Source organism: Phyllostomus discolor, chromosome 5 (genome assembly GCF_004126475.2).
Source record: "Phyllostomus discolor isolate MPI-MPIP mPhyDis1 chromosome 5, mPhyDis1.pri.v3, whole genome shotgun sequence".
Taxonomy (NCBI): Eukaryota; Metazoa; Chordata; class Mammalia; order Chiroptera; family Phyllostomidae; genus Phyllostomus; species Phyllostomus discolor.
This window is the reverse complement of record NC_040907.2, coordinates 130,402,770-130,418,546: the sequence shown is the minus strand read 5'-3', so window position 1 is coordinate 130,418,546 and position 15,777 is coordinate 130,402,770. Positions and strand designations below refer to the sequence as shown.

At 34.0% G+C, this 15,777-nt stretch overlaps 1 non-coding gene across 1 annotated transcript; it reads left to right on the top strand.

Moving 5' to 3' along the window:
• Positions 1 to 15,258: 15,258 nt before the first annotated feature.
• Positions 15,259 to 15,471, top strand: LOC114498168. Its single transcript, XR_003684628.1, has one exon. It is a non-coding gene; the product is annotated as a small nucleolar RNA U3 (small nucleolar RNA).
• The last annotated feature ends 306 nt before the right edge of the window (positions 15,472 to 15,777 follow it).

Here is a 15,777-nt window from a genome sequence, read left to right as displayed (position 1 = left end):
TTCAGACAAGGGGGAAATGCTCATTTTATGAAATGACGTCAGGATTACTGGTTACTATTTTTTAGCAGTGGGATGATCAACATTATGTTAATAAGCAGAATTTCTCACCTAGATCAATAAGGAAGATGGTAGAAGAGACAATTAATTCTCAGAAAATGAGGTCTGTTTTTAAATTGTAGTTACTATAAGGTAAACCCAAACACACACCAAAGAGGAGATGTTGGCTTTTCCACCATGCCTGGCCTTGCCTCTCACTCCTGTGGTGGGCAAAGCTCATTGTCCTGCTTCCAGGAGAGCCAGCACACTGGGCGGAGGCACCAGCCCTCATAGCATCAAAGCTGACCGTAGATGCGGATTCAAGAGGCTAAAACACTTGTAAGAAATTGCAAGGGCCTGAAGGAAACTGATGTGTGATTAAATTTCAACAGGAGAAGTTAGCAGAACCTAGGAAAAGTGGAAGTGGAGAATGGGGGTAGAAAATAGAACAAAAAGTGAAGGCTGTAATATGAAAGGGGCATGGGAAGTGAGCAGGGACCGAGTTTGGAAAGAAAACAATTGTTCTTAGGAAAGTGGATAATTTAGGGCAAAGGGCTACTTCCTTCAATCCCCACTAGTCCTCACTTCCAAGTTTCTACAGCATCAGGAATATCAATTTCACAAACAAACAAACAAACAAGCAAACAATACAATTGCTTTACATACTTCATGGTTTTTTTCCTTAATAAGAAATAGTTAAGTAAACTAGTATCTAAAAAATATATGGAACAAACTCCTCCCCAACAGACATGGAAACTTCACTAGCATTTCATCACTGACTAGTATAGAATATCTAGCTCCAGATGGCAATCTATCTGTAGAAGCAGCTAGGTGGATTACTGTTGTGAATGCCCTAGCAACAGCATATAACTGCAGCCAAATATGTTACCTATGTTAAAATTTTCCATGGCATCTTGACAACATCAAAGGCTAAGAATGTCATTATAGCTTTTTATCAGCTCTGCAGACAAAAAAAATGTAGGCATTGAAAACTGGGTAGAGGTACACTGATAAAATGTTTCTAATTAAACCTTTTTTATATCCTATTACTAATTAAATGAATGGAAGCTATTATGTCTAAGCTGACTCTGTATCTCTGATTTTATCTACATGTTGACTTAATGGGTTGATCTGATATGTCTTTTTATGTTCAAATTCCAGATTGTTTTATCAGAGTGAGGACAATGATTTCAAATTCGAATTTCCAAATCGCTCTTTGTGTGTGCAGAGGGGGAAAAATGACATGATTGTGCAGCAGTAAGAACAAGGAGAGGGGAAACAGATCATGCAGGTAATGGAGGCAGGTCAGATGATAGACAGGGTCAGGTGTTCTATCTAAAACCTTATACAAAAACAAATAACTAGGCAAGGAGTTGGTTAGAAGCCTGAGAGCAAGACAAAAACTCAAAGACAGAAAGAAATAGTGTAAAAATCTAATCGGATATAAAGAGACAAGTGGAACAGATAGTCATAGCAATTCCAAGGTTCCAGGAACAACAACAAAAAATAACATTGCTTATGTGGCCCCTGGGGGACAGCTGTGAGTGGGGACAGACCTGAGGGCTCCTGGAATAGTAAGTGAATGCAGTTGCCAAGTATCAGAAGTATCCACTTTTAAGTTTCATCACTATTTCCATCTACTCCATAACAAGACAAACTAATGCTCACAATGGGCATTTAAACATAAATTGTGATAAATAAGATTGGTCTCTAATGCACACTAAACCACAAAGGAATATTACAAGTAATGTATGTGACTTGGTGAATGGCAAATAGCTTCTGAATCTCAGACCCTGAATTTCTTCAAAGTCTTGGGCAAGTGAGACAGCAGTAATTTGTAAGTGCCCTGAAATATATCAAAATATATACCATTATGTTTTAGAAAAAGTATTCAAGGTTTTTATGCAGCTATAAATAAGTGTATGGGATTTCACTAAAAAAATGTGGTTTTTTTGTTAACTTTCTATGCCCTGATAATTTCTAAAAGGTTATGTATCTTAACACTGCATTTTCATGGTTCTCTTAATAGCATGGATGAGGGAAAGTTAAGCTGAACTTTAAAACTATAAGAAATAGTGATATGTCTTTTGTGATCCCAGTATCTTCTTTGGCATAATAAAGCCATTATTAATCACATTAAGCATTATTTTCTATATAATATACATATTCATTATTCTTACTATTTTTATAAATAATCCACATCTTTGCCCTTTCTCATTTTGCACATTCTTTCATTTTATCTGAATTTTAATTACAATGTTTGAAATCCAATATTTAATTCTTATAAGTTCTCTATCTTGAAGTGATTAGTATGTTATGTTTTCTGTAGTGATTGAAAGTGTAAACTCTTCTGTCCAGATTAGACTCTATGTTGTATAAATTACCAGCTACAAGACCTCAGGTAAGTGATTGTCTCTGAGTCGTAATTTCTTAATCTGTGAAATTAGAATAATAATCATGAAAACTCTCAGGGTTACTTGTAAATAAAAATTAATAATCCATGTAAAACTCTTAGCCTAGTGCATGGCAAGTTTCAATCATTCATTAAATGTATTTTTGATTATTAATAATGGATTTTTGCAAAAGTGGAAAAGGTTGTAGTAGACTAGAGATGGATATACAAAGTTTGGAGTTGTTAAAGAGAACTTGGAAGGGAAGAGCAGAATGTTTGGATAAAAAGAAAATGGTAACATTAACACAGATGGAAGAGAGTGAAGGGAAATATTTGCCATCCTAAATATCTATCCCATGGGGCGGCATGAAACCCTTTGACAGGCTAAACAAAAATACGAAAAGACCAGATTTAATTTGAGATGGCTGAATATTAGCTCTTCACACTATAGAAAATGACTTAAGGTAGGATAATAATATTAGAAACTAAGTAGAACATGGTGAAAAGTATGAAGATAACCCCCTCCCCACCCTGGCCAAAGCCCAGAATTATCTTCTGGTGGCCAGGTCTCTTGTAGTACAAGCTTCCTCCATTAAGTGAGTATTCTAGGAACCCATCTGTGTCAGTGCACCAGCTCCTCTTGTGAGAGGCTGCATTCAGCTTCAGGGCATATTTTTTTGAGGACTGTTTTAACATGTTTACTCATTTCATGACGGGAGATCTATAAATGCACCTGTTGTCACTGCACTGAGTATTCAGCAGTTTTAACCAAAAATGTCATGACCCCTGAACTCCACTTTTGTTTTTGTTTCCCTGCATGAAAAAAAAGTCCTCAAGAGGGAACATTTTGTCCATGTGGAAGACGTGAAACAAAAATGGCAGAAGCAATAAGGGCATCAAAATCAACAACTTCAAAACTGTTTTGAGCAGTGGAAAAGTCTAGATAGGTGGAGAGTTCTCTGAAAATGACTAAAGTTTAAACATTTAAGAATAAATACACAATTTTTATAAATAAATTCTATTTCAGGGGTCCCCCCTTGTATAACAGAGCAATGGCATTGAGGATAGGCAAGTAAAGAGTTAAGAATAGAAATAGAACTCAAGACTTACAACATAAGGGTGATGAGAGAACATGAGCAGTTGAGGGTCATTTTGAAGCATCCAGGTTAGGTGATTGGTTAGGAAGGGATGGCAGAAGAGAAAGAATGGTGACATAAAATAATAGCAATCATTGGAGTCAGAAAGGCTACAATTTAGAAGACTGTTTTCTTGGGCAAGTTTCTTGACATTTCGGAAAGCCCACAGGTGCATTATGGAGTGGGTGGCGTCGATGAGAAAAGCTATAGGAGAAACAACACACTGCCACAAGCGTAGTATTTGATGATTACTCTCAGTTAATGGAAAGTGTAATATACCTTTCTATTAACTGAGAGAAGGAATGGGTGATGACACTTATAAAATTAACAAAAGAGAAATAACATCTTTTGGGAAAAGAACCCCAGCAGTTCGATTCCAGGTATCTTAAATTTAGATAACATCTAAAATCTATACAGACAGGATGCTTATGTTTGAAGATTTATGAAAACACTAAGAAAGGGGTTGGTTCCGAAGTTATATTCTAAACTTTTTTGGGACTCATAGAAGCTGGGAGTGGATAGAGTCATGTGTCTGCATTCATTTAAAAATGGTTTGGAAAACATTGCAATATCAAGGATCTTAAGATAAGTTACCTTAGAACTAAATAATTAAACCAATGTATAAATTACCCAATCAAGACAATGTGAAATGTATCTTAAAAAGGTTCCAAGTCTCACAGGTGTTCCTAAAGAAAGAAAGAAGTGGTGGATAGGCAAACAATTGGAAATGCAGAAAAAGAAGGAGTGGGACTCAGAACTTCTCCTCATTATTATCCAGGGAAGATACGTTTGGTCCAAATATTTTACTTGTGTCTGGTAGTTGTATCTCTATTGCTCAGAGAAATGCAGCCAACTATCCTTAGCTGGTGGTATTAAACATTAAAATGAAAAGTAATCCTTTCATTTTGAATGTTGGCTCACTAAGCAGTCAGCCTATTAAATTTTTATCTCCCATCTATTTATCTAAGCAGTGGTTAGGTGACTCCAGCACCCCCCTTTTGAATTTATAATTCTCAGTGTAAATTAACATATTCATTTTGTAGCCTTTGTACTTTAGTTCCTGTGAGGGAAGTTAATGTCTGCCCTTCAGCAAAGATAACTCCTCTCTGGAGTCACAACAAATCAGATTTCTCAGCCTGAAAACTGCATGGCTTGAGGTTGACCTATGGTGAATTCACCTGGGAATTGCTACCTTGTGGGGTTTTCTTTGGGAGTCAGTCAGTCTTCTCTAAGTATCACCAGAACTTGATCCATATCGTTTCCAATTAATCTTGTGTAGAATTCTTATGATATGTTTAAGGTTGTTAAAAGCTCAATGTTAAAATCATATGCATATGACTGTGTAGGATAGTTAAAACATCTGGTGTTTATACCTTAGCTATATCTGTGGTAGTACTGTTTAGTTCATACTGGAAACTATTATTTATTATGCTTGATATCACAGGGGAATTGACAAATATTTGACAAGCCAAGTACGAACACAAACCAGTTGATCAAATACAACCTAAGTAAAGTTGTGCAGTGTATGAGCAATCATACACATGAATTCAGAATGACACACCGTAAAAATATCATCTAGCACTTATGCATATAATAATCAGGTTGTACCATTAATAGTTGTACCATTGCTTACACTTTTATATCCTTGGATAAGATTTGGAAGTTCAACAAGAAAAATGGAAGTGCCAAAACCATTAATAATTTAATGAATACATTTTAAATTCAGTATATTCAAAAATGATGTTTCTTCTAAAAAAACTGGTTGAGAACCACTGAAAGATCTTAGAGTGAGGAGATCTCTATTTAATCTCCCTGTATAAGAAGAAGAGCTTGAAAATGCTATTTTATAATCATAAGGGAGTAGAAGTAAATAGAGAGTTTTAAGAAGAAGGATCTGTTCTAAAAAGGCCAAATAAGATGGGAATTTAAGTACAGTTGATGGTAGATATTATTTATCACCATTTTGTTATTTATATTTTTACCATTTTTTCCTTCTTCTTAAGAAAGAACCTTTAACATTTCATGTAATGTTGGTTTGGTAGTGATGGACTCTTAGCTTTTTCTTTTCTAGGAAGCTCTTTTTATGTCTTTAAATTTTAAATTATAGCATTGAAAAATACATATCCATCAACAATTGAATCTAAAAAAAAAACACAAAATAAATGGAGAAGCAGAACAGAAAAAGACTCATAAATACAGAGAACATATTGACAGTTGCCAGATGAAAAGGGGTTTGGTGGAATGGGTGAAAAAGGTGAAGGGATTAAGAAGTACAAATTGGTTATAGAATAGTCACAGGGATGAAGGTACAGCACAGGGAACAGACTCAATAATATTCTAATAACTGTGTATGGTGTCAGATGGGTATGAGATTTATCAGGATGACCACTTAGTAAGTTATATAATATCTAATCACTAGGTGTACATGTGAAACTAACATAATATTATATTTCAACTATAATTGAAAAATTAAAAATTATTTTTTTAAAAAGCAGCACATGTGGAAGGTTGCATGTCATTGCTGTTGTTAAAAGTGATGATGTTGCTGTAAATGTATTTCGGAAATTGGGGATCATTAACAAACATTGAAAGAAAGCATAGTCCTTTCCCTCAAGCAATTCAAGCCATGTAGAAAAATCCTCTTTTCGTTATAACGATTAACGAAAGCTGGTGGGTAACCAGCTGTATCTAAGAAAAGATCATGACTTTAGAAATAGAAGAAACTTGTATGTTTATTTATAGACACTACAAACAAAATTGGATGAAACAACCTGGAGAAAAATAGTAGAATATATTTGAAAGCCCTTACCTTATGTAGGCAAAAATTGTGTCTATTGATACAGGGGAAGGATTAAAATAAATCATTTGGCCAAGTTTCTTATCTTTTGCTAAGAGTAAGTAAGTATGGACTGGCAAAGTTCACTACTCTCCCAATATATTCAGAGCTAGCAAAATGTTTCAGGGTTCACTAACAATGTTTTATTATATGGATATACTAAAAGCCAGGTGAAGATTGTTATAAAATGTAAGAAAACTATTAGCATTTCTATAAAGAATGAAAATACTATTTTTAAAACTAGAAATTGATCTTAAATCAGTGCACGATTCTTTCACAATGACCAGAAATATTTCTGTACAGGAAAGCCCATTTAATGGCACTCATATCTTAGAAGTTAGAAATTATTTTAAGCTCATTACATTTTGTCTCTTTCACCACATTTCCATAATTTTATTATTATTTGATTGCCTATTCTGAGCCTACCTTAATAAGTAGCATCTGATAACAACTCAAGTGGGTTAGAGTTTTTATATCTCTGTGTGGTTCTGTGTGTGTAGATTTGTTTAGAAATATTCACCTTTTCTCTGTAGTCAACACACAAGTAGTTTGTGTTTATTTTTAGAGTGGGATAGCTTACAGAGCGAGTGAATATCAAAGACTTGTAGGGCACAGTGGCCTACACTGGTGGCTACACATACACTTCACAGTTTTGCTTACTCAGGTCTCATATAGATTTAGAACAAGACCACCAACATCACCATTAATCAACCAGGAATCATTAAATAATAATGATTTAGATAGTATATTAGTCATATTCTCCAGGAAGAGAACCAATGAATTATATAAATATAAAAAACATTTTATTATAAGGAATTGGCTCATGTGATTATGAGGGCTGGCAAGTCCCAAGATATGTAGGGTACATTGGCAAGTTGAATAGCCAGGAGAGCCAATGGTATAGTTCTATTACAAAAGTTGGAAGGCTCAAAACCTAGAAAGAGCCAATATTTCCATTCAAGACCTAAGACAGGAATATATGTACACACAAGTGTGTGTGTGTATCCATGTTCAAGGCAGTCAAGCAGGAGGGATTTCTTCTCGCTCATGAGAGGGTCATTCTTTTTGTTGTAGTGAGGCCTCCAACTGATTGGAAGAAGCCCAACATATTAGAGAGGCCAGTCTGCTTGACTCAGTCTCCCAATTCAAGTGTGAATCTCATTTTTAAACATTCTCACAGACACACCCAAAATAACATTTGACCAAATGTCTGGGGACCCAATGACCCAGTCAAGTTGACACACAATAGACTCTTCATTGTTTCTGAAGTAACATTTATCACTTTAGAAATGAATAATACTGTGAATGATTTTTATCTCTAATTGATATTAGATTCACAAACCATGAGCTGCTTCTGACTTTTGATAATTAAATAATGCCCTGCTTAAAACTCATCATAATATCACCATAATTTCAAATTATTGTCATAACAATAAAAGCAGTATTTTTTTAAATTACCAAAGTGTTTATAAAGTGTTTACATGTAGCAAAACAGATAGATTTGTTTTATACTATTTATTCCAGAAAGAAGAATCTACAGATAGAACTTACTAGGGAGTTGATTTTAACTCAGTGTAAGGAACTACTATTTAAAAACTAGATGTGAGTAACACTAACACACACTTATCAATAATTGAAGAACCCGGGTCATAGAACTTAAATGTATACTGGGGACCACACACAGTGTCCTTTCCTGTAGTATATTCCAGGGCTAGGTAGGATGTTGTTTTAGAGCACATCACTTCCTAGTCCTCTAACAACTGTAGAAATGGATTTTTGACAGATTTCTAGTATCTGGTTTCAAATTTGCAACCCCCCCCCCCAAAAAAAAACCCATATCATGGGGAGGAAGATCAAATCAAATATTAAGTAAATTATTTAAGATGACAAAACTGGGATGTGCAATGCAAATACAATAGCGACAACTGCAATGCCCAGTTCCACTAATGTCCTTATGGGCCAGTGTCTCCAAAGCATTTTATGTACTCCTCCTCAGCTAAGCTTTGCAGCATTTCTTTCAAGTGTGCATTATTAACCACATTTAAAAATAGAAAAATCAAGGCTTACAAAATTATGTAAATTGCCTAAAGGCACAAACCGATAAAAATAAAACTTCTTATCAGTGATGCAGTATTATCTTCTATGAATTTAGAGAACACCTTACTCATTCTAGGAGAAAATTATTTTACAATCAGTGAATTTTAGAGTTATATCAGGCTTTATTTTGTAAAGATCCTTACATAATATCCATCACTGGCCTTTAAAGTTTCATTAACTTCTCTGAAATTTTTAAAATAATGTTTTTTTATATATGTATTTGTGCTTCTCTGAGGAGAGGTTACATATATTTAGTGGATTTGTCCCAAAGACCTATGACCTATACAAGATTAAAGACCAATGAATTTTGTTATAATATGTTCATTTAACAGAGGAAATAATGAAGATATAAAGTAGTTAAATGATTTAATAATATTTAAAAACAGAACTGGACCTAGGAGAAATAGCTGATATTAAGGTTAGATTAGGAAAAAATATAAGATGAGCCTGTGGTATTTTGTATTACCATAAAGTAAAAAGTAAAAAGTAATTTTTTTAAAAAAAATATGTCTTGTCAAAGGACATAGGAACCAATATGAAAGAATTTTCAATGGCTCAAACTAGAGCAATCTAGAATAAAAAGCACAGTGTTGATTTATAGTCCAAAGTATAAAATAAATACTTGTGGGCCCATACTCATATAAATAACTAATTTGATCAATTAATCAGTAAGGGAGAACAAACAAATCTGTAGAGAAGAATTTTAAACAATCTAGAGAAATGTCTTCCTCCTAAGGTGGAATATGATTCATTTCTTATTGAATATAGGTTAGACTTAATTACTTACTTTGAAAGAACAGAATATAAAAAGGGAAAATAGCACATTTAGAATCAAGAGAACTGGCAACACTACTTAACCAAGTAATCAAGGTTAATATCCACCAGTATTATATTATCATGACATCATGTACACTCTAATACAATGTGATGACTAGGACATATTGTTTCTATGGTAATTTTCCCCCAAATATATAACCAAGTATAATAAAAAGACATTACACAAATAAAAATTGAAGAACATTCTACAAAATACCTAGTCAGTACACTTCAAACTTACAAGCTTGTGAAAATAAGTCTGAGAAACTGTAATAGGTCCAAGGAGACTAGGATCTACATGCAATGTGATATCTTATATTTGACAATGGAAGAGAAAAAAATTCATTAGTGGAAAAAATAGAGAAATCTGTATAAAACCATTAGAATAATTCATAATAACATACCACTTAATTTCTTAATTTTGACAATTATGCTGTAATTATGTAAAAGAATCATATGTGGGGATATTGAATGAAGGCTATATTAGAACTCCCCTCACTGCCTTTGTCATTTTTCTCTTAGTCTGACAATTTTCCAAAGAGAAAACAAGAAATAAAGAGGCAGAAGTTGAACCTATATCTATCCTCTTCTACTCCTATATTCTACCTGCCAAACCAAATTAACAAGAATAATTATATTTAACCCTGGCTGGCGTAGCTCCATGGATTGAGCACAGGCTGTGAACCAAAGCATTGCAGTTTCAATTCCCAGTCAGGGCACATGCTTGGGTTGCAGGCCACTTCCCCAGTGTGGGACATGTGAAAGGCAACCACACATTGATGTTTCTCTCTCTCTCTTTCTCCCTCCCTTCCCCTCTCTAAAAATAAATAAATAAAATCTTAAAAAAAAATAATTATATTTAAAGTGCGCGCAGATTTTCAGCTTGTCCCTGATTTCATAAAGCAATCTAAGAAGTGATATTCTTATTGGCAGGCATAGTCAGTGGTATAATAAAACATACAACCTAAATCTCTTGACATTTTAGAACAATATTTAAAGTTTTTTCACAAACAGTACTGAATAATAATAAAAGAATATCCACAGAAAATCTCTTTGATAAATTCTATTTCAGTGCCTCTTTTTCTCTTTTATATCACAAAATTTTTATGAGGGTAGCTTATTTATGTCATGAAAAAATACACCGATTACATTACCTAAATAACAACGCCATGTTAAAAATAAATGAAGTTTAATTCTTAAGAATTTAATTTAGTAGACATTGGAATGGGCATATCCAGAGAGTATGATCTGGTGGTAATTAAGGGCACAAACAGGAGGATATCTGGCTTTCTGTTGGAGCCCAAAGACAGTCATGGCTACTCTGATTAAGTGGCCAATAATATATTTTTGAAGCACAGAGACTCAGTAAAATGAGATATGGTTCTATTAAACAATGAAAGATAAATAAATTGAATAGTATACATTATAGGAAAACTGCTGAGATAGTATAAAAGAATCCAAAACATAATTAATATTAGGTATTAATTAATTCAAACTCTATAAACATTACTTGACACTATGAAAATTTGAAATTATCCATTGTATTAGTTTTAGTTATTTAAAACTTTTCAGATAACAGCTGAAACAATTTCACATACAGTATTCTAGGGCTTATTGTCATATCTGCAGCAGTAAAGCAGCATTTCTACCCAGCATTTTTTGTGCAATGAAAGGACAGGGAAAGCCTATTATCTTTATGGGTAAAAATATTTTTTCTTTGTCCCTGAATTTAGGATAAGCATTAAGAAGTTACGCTATATAAACCTTTAAGGTGTATATATTAGCTTTTGCTATAAGATTTACAGCTGTTCTTTCTTTCTTTTTTAATTTCCTTGGCTTTTTTTCTTTTTTTTTTCTTTTAATCATTGTTCAAGTACAGTTTTCTCCCTTTTACTCCCATTCCAGCCCACCCACCCAACCCTCCCTACTTCCCTCCCATTATCACCCTCCCCTTAGTTTTTGTCCATGTGTCCTTTAAAATTGTTCCTGTACACCCTTCCCATTCTCCCCTGAAATCCCCTCTTCTCTCCCCTCTGGCCACTGTCAGTCTGTCCTCTATTTCAGTGTCTTTGGTTATATTTTGCTTGTTTCTTTGTTTTGTTGATTATGTTCCTGTTAAAGGTGAGATCATATGGTACTTGTCTTTCACTGCCTGGCTTATTTTGCTTAGCATAATGCTTTCCAGCTCTATCCAAGCTGTTGCAATGGGTAGGAGCTCCTTCTTTCTTTACAGCTGTTCTTTCAATCTGCATTCAGCCATAGTCTCAGGCCATTTTTCAAAAAGAGAAAGAAGCCATTACATAAAGATATTGTCTACATCTGTAATTAGAAATGCACAGAAATGATGCAATTTTTCACAGTAACTAAAGCAGGTATAATAATTGCCTTTTGCCCTGGCTGACGTAGTTCAGTGGATTGCGCACACACTGGGAACCAAAGGGTAGCCGGTTTGATTCCCAGTCAGGGCACATGCCTGGGTTGCAGGTCCCCAGTGAGGGGCCATGTCAGAGGCAACCACACACTGATGTTTCTCTCTCTGTCTCTTTCTCCCTCCCGTCCCCTCTCTAAAAAATAAATAAAATCTTAAGAAAAATTGCCTTTGCATATTACTAAAAATAAAAATATTGAATATTTTTATGAAAAGAAAAAAACTATTACTTTTTATATTAGAGCTTTAATATTAGAGCATTTCCAACATGGATAGATCTAGAGTAGAGTGAATTATGCTAAGTAAAATAAGTCAAGCAGAGACTTAACTTTGATTTCCAATATTTGTTTGGAATACTTGACATTTGTCATTTTCATTTGTTTTTTTCTATTTCATTCTTCCATTCTGTCCCTGCCAACCTATATAATGAGTTCAATCTTGCCTTTTCCCTAACATTCTAAACTTCCTAATTTGTATTTTACCATAAACATTTAAATGGCTCTTATTGTTGTTTGCATAGCTGGTTTAGATATCTAACAATTAATGGGCATCCTAGATTATGAAAAGTTATCTTTGTGACCTGTCTTCAGATCTCTAGGCAAAATAGTACATCCGTGATTTAGGGCAGATGTTTGTTTCTGATTTCTCAGATAAACTTCATTTTCATATCTTTAATCATTTAACACATATTGCGAACTACCAAGAATTATCATCTTTAATGACCAAAGGAATTTCTAAAATAACATAGTTATAAGTCTAAGAACCGTTCTGGACAGTATCAATAGCATTTGAAACAAACTATTTTCCATTGTTTGCACTCTTGAAATTGTAATTTTTAAAAAAATTTATTTTACTTAAGTATAGTTGGTACACAATCTTGTACATACTGGTTATATTAGTTCCAGATATACAATATAGTGACTCAACATTTTTACACCTTACAATGTGATTACCCTACTAATCTCCTAGAAATCATCTGTCATTGTGTAAACTTATCACAAATTATTGCCCTCCCCTTATTCACCCACCCCCCTACCCTCTCCCTTCTGATAAGCATCCTTTTGGTCTCTGTTTCTATGAGTCTGTTTTTTGTTTGTTTTGTTTTGTTTTTAGATTTTACGTATGACCTAGCTATTACACTTCTGGGTATTTATCCAAAAAAAAAAACCCAAAACACTAAATTGAAAAAAATATATGCACCTCTATGTTCATGGCAGCATTATTTGCAATAGTCAAGATGTGAAAGCAATTTAAGTGTCCATCAATAGAGAAATGTATGAAGGAGAGAGCGAGAGAGAGAGAGAGAATGGAACATTACACAGAAATGAAAAAGAATGAAATCTTGCCATTTCCAACATGGATGGATCTAGAGCAGAGTGTGTTATGCTAAGTGAAATAGGTCAAGCAGAGAAAGTCAAATACCCTATGGAATTGCAATTCTGAATCAGAACTTTTTAGAGAAAAGTTATCCATAATTTAACTTTGATTTTTTTTAGTCATGAGAAAACTATTTATGTAGTGTAAGTTATCTACAGTCCATGTTAATATACACAAAATTATCCATAGTTTAAGTTACTATAATAGTTAACTGAATTAGTGTGTGGGAATTATCTTCATAATCACCAAAGGCAAAACTTAAAATCTGGATTTCCACTATGTCATTTGAGAATATAAATGTCTATAAAGGACTAACAAGTCAATGTTTTATGGATCTATGTGTTCCACTTCTTAATTATTTTTTAAAATAAATATTCCTGTTTTCCCTTGATATCTATTTAAGTAGTTACCATTTCCAAATGTTTTGAATGTCAATAATGACTTTAAAAGATAATTGATGTTCTTAACTAGGGTACCATATAAGACCACTTACATTTGATTTGTATGTAAAATACATAAAATATTTCTGTCAGAGTTTATTGATGACTTTTTCTGGATAATTTTTACATGTAAAGCAGCATTTCTGTGCTCCATTTGTAAACATAATGAAGAAAGCCCAAACTATATGCTTGAAAACTTCACAATATAATAAAGAGAGTTCATGAAATAAGCAAAAATCTAAGTATAAGTGGTTCAAAATAAGTAATATAATTTTTAAAATCACATAGAGACTTAAAGAAAGTGGAAATTGCATGTGGTTGTGTTGGGAAATAGAATCAGAAAGGGATTAAATGAAAATTAAATGATTTAGAATTGGATCTTGTAAAGTGAATATGGGTTTTACAAATAATGGTTAGAATAAGAGCCTTTTAGGGAAACAGAAAAACAAGTGTAAAAAATGTGAAAGTACTATTTAAGTTGTGTCAAATGGGGAATTTAAGATAGGCAGGCCAGTTAGGAAGTTATTATAGTTGTATATGTTGGAAATAATGAAGTCTTGAAAAAGATAAATGCAAATAGAAATGGATAGGAGAACACATATATTACAAAAAGCAAACATTTCTAACTTCAAGGGAAAATATAGGAGAAAACATACATGTTGTTCAAATATTATTGGCAGAATAGGATTGCAAATCACATTATTTACAATATATACTGTGACTTCCAAATTCATAATCTTAATCTAGACATTATTCTTGGTCTTGGAAGTGAGTAGACATGTTTAACTGATTATTTCACAGATACTTCAAACTAAATATGATCAAACTTGACTCCATTACCCTCTTTCTATACTCTATCTTATTTCTCTGTTTACTTTTTTTCCTAGGCATGGGGGTGGTTAAAAGCTCTACTATCTATCCAGTTTTTAAAACTAAAACTCTGGACATTACCTTTCACTAATCCACATATTTCCATCATTGACATTCAGTAATTCTCCAATTTTTAGAAAAATTTAGAACAGCCTGCTAAATCTCTCCCAGCCCTGTGCCCACTACTCCTTTTGTTCTATTACTGAGCTAGTTTGGGTCTCATCATGCCACATCTGAACAGTAGCAGCAGCCTTCTGACAGGTCTCCCTCCAGTTTCACGTTTCTTCAGTGAATTTTCTCTACTGCCTCCTAAAAATTTGAAAATACAAATTGTGTCAAGAATCTTGCTTATTAAAATCTATACTTTCAGGGATCATTTTTTTTCTTTTTTTGAAATTTAGTTTTATTTTATTTTAATTGTTGTTCAAGTACAGTTTTCTGCCTTTTACCCCCATCCCAGCCCACCCACCCAGCCCTCCCCACCTCCCTCCCATTTCCACCCCACCCCCCTAGTTTTTGTCCATGCGTCCTTTATATTTGTTCCTGTAAACCCTTCCCCTTTTACCTTGAAATTCCCTCCCCGCTCCCCTCTGGTCACTGTCAGCCTATTCTCAATTTCAGTGTCTTTGGTTATACTTTGCTTGTTTGTTTTGTTGATTAGGTTCCTGTTAAAGGTGAGATCATATGGTATTTGTCTTTCACCACCCAGTTTATTTTGCTTAGCATAATGCTTTCCAGTTCCATCCATGCTGTGGCAAAGAGTAGGAGCTCCTTCTTTCTTTCTGCTGCATAGAATTCCATTGTGTGAACATACCATAGTTTGGGGATCCATTCATTTACTGATGGGCACATTTCTATAGTTCGTTACTAGAAAGGTTTCTCTGAACATGTAGAACACCTGAAAACAGAAGGAGGAGGCTCAATATTCTCTCCTGAGCATGAAGCTGGCTTTTGATGCTGTTTTTGCAATTGCCAATAGCCATTGATGATTGTTCTTCTCTTCCTTTGGAAGAGTAAGAGGGAGAGAATGCAGTCTGAGTGGTAAAAAAAAAAATCTTGCTTATTAAAGATCCATTGATAGATCCTCATTGCCTTCAAGATAAATAAAAACTTTGAGTTTGTCATTTAAAATTCTTCCTGACGTGATCTTGTTTCTCACTACTTGCCTCTATACACACTGTACTTTTTCCATCCAAAACAAACCGTGGGTCACAGAACACCAAATTGGTAAAACTGAACTGGCAGACAGCAGATCAGCAGTGGCCAAGGACCTAGCTGGTAGGAGGAGTTTGATGAGAAAAGTACAGGAGGAAAATTTTGAGATAATGGCTATGTTCATTCATAATTTT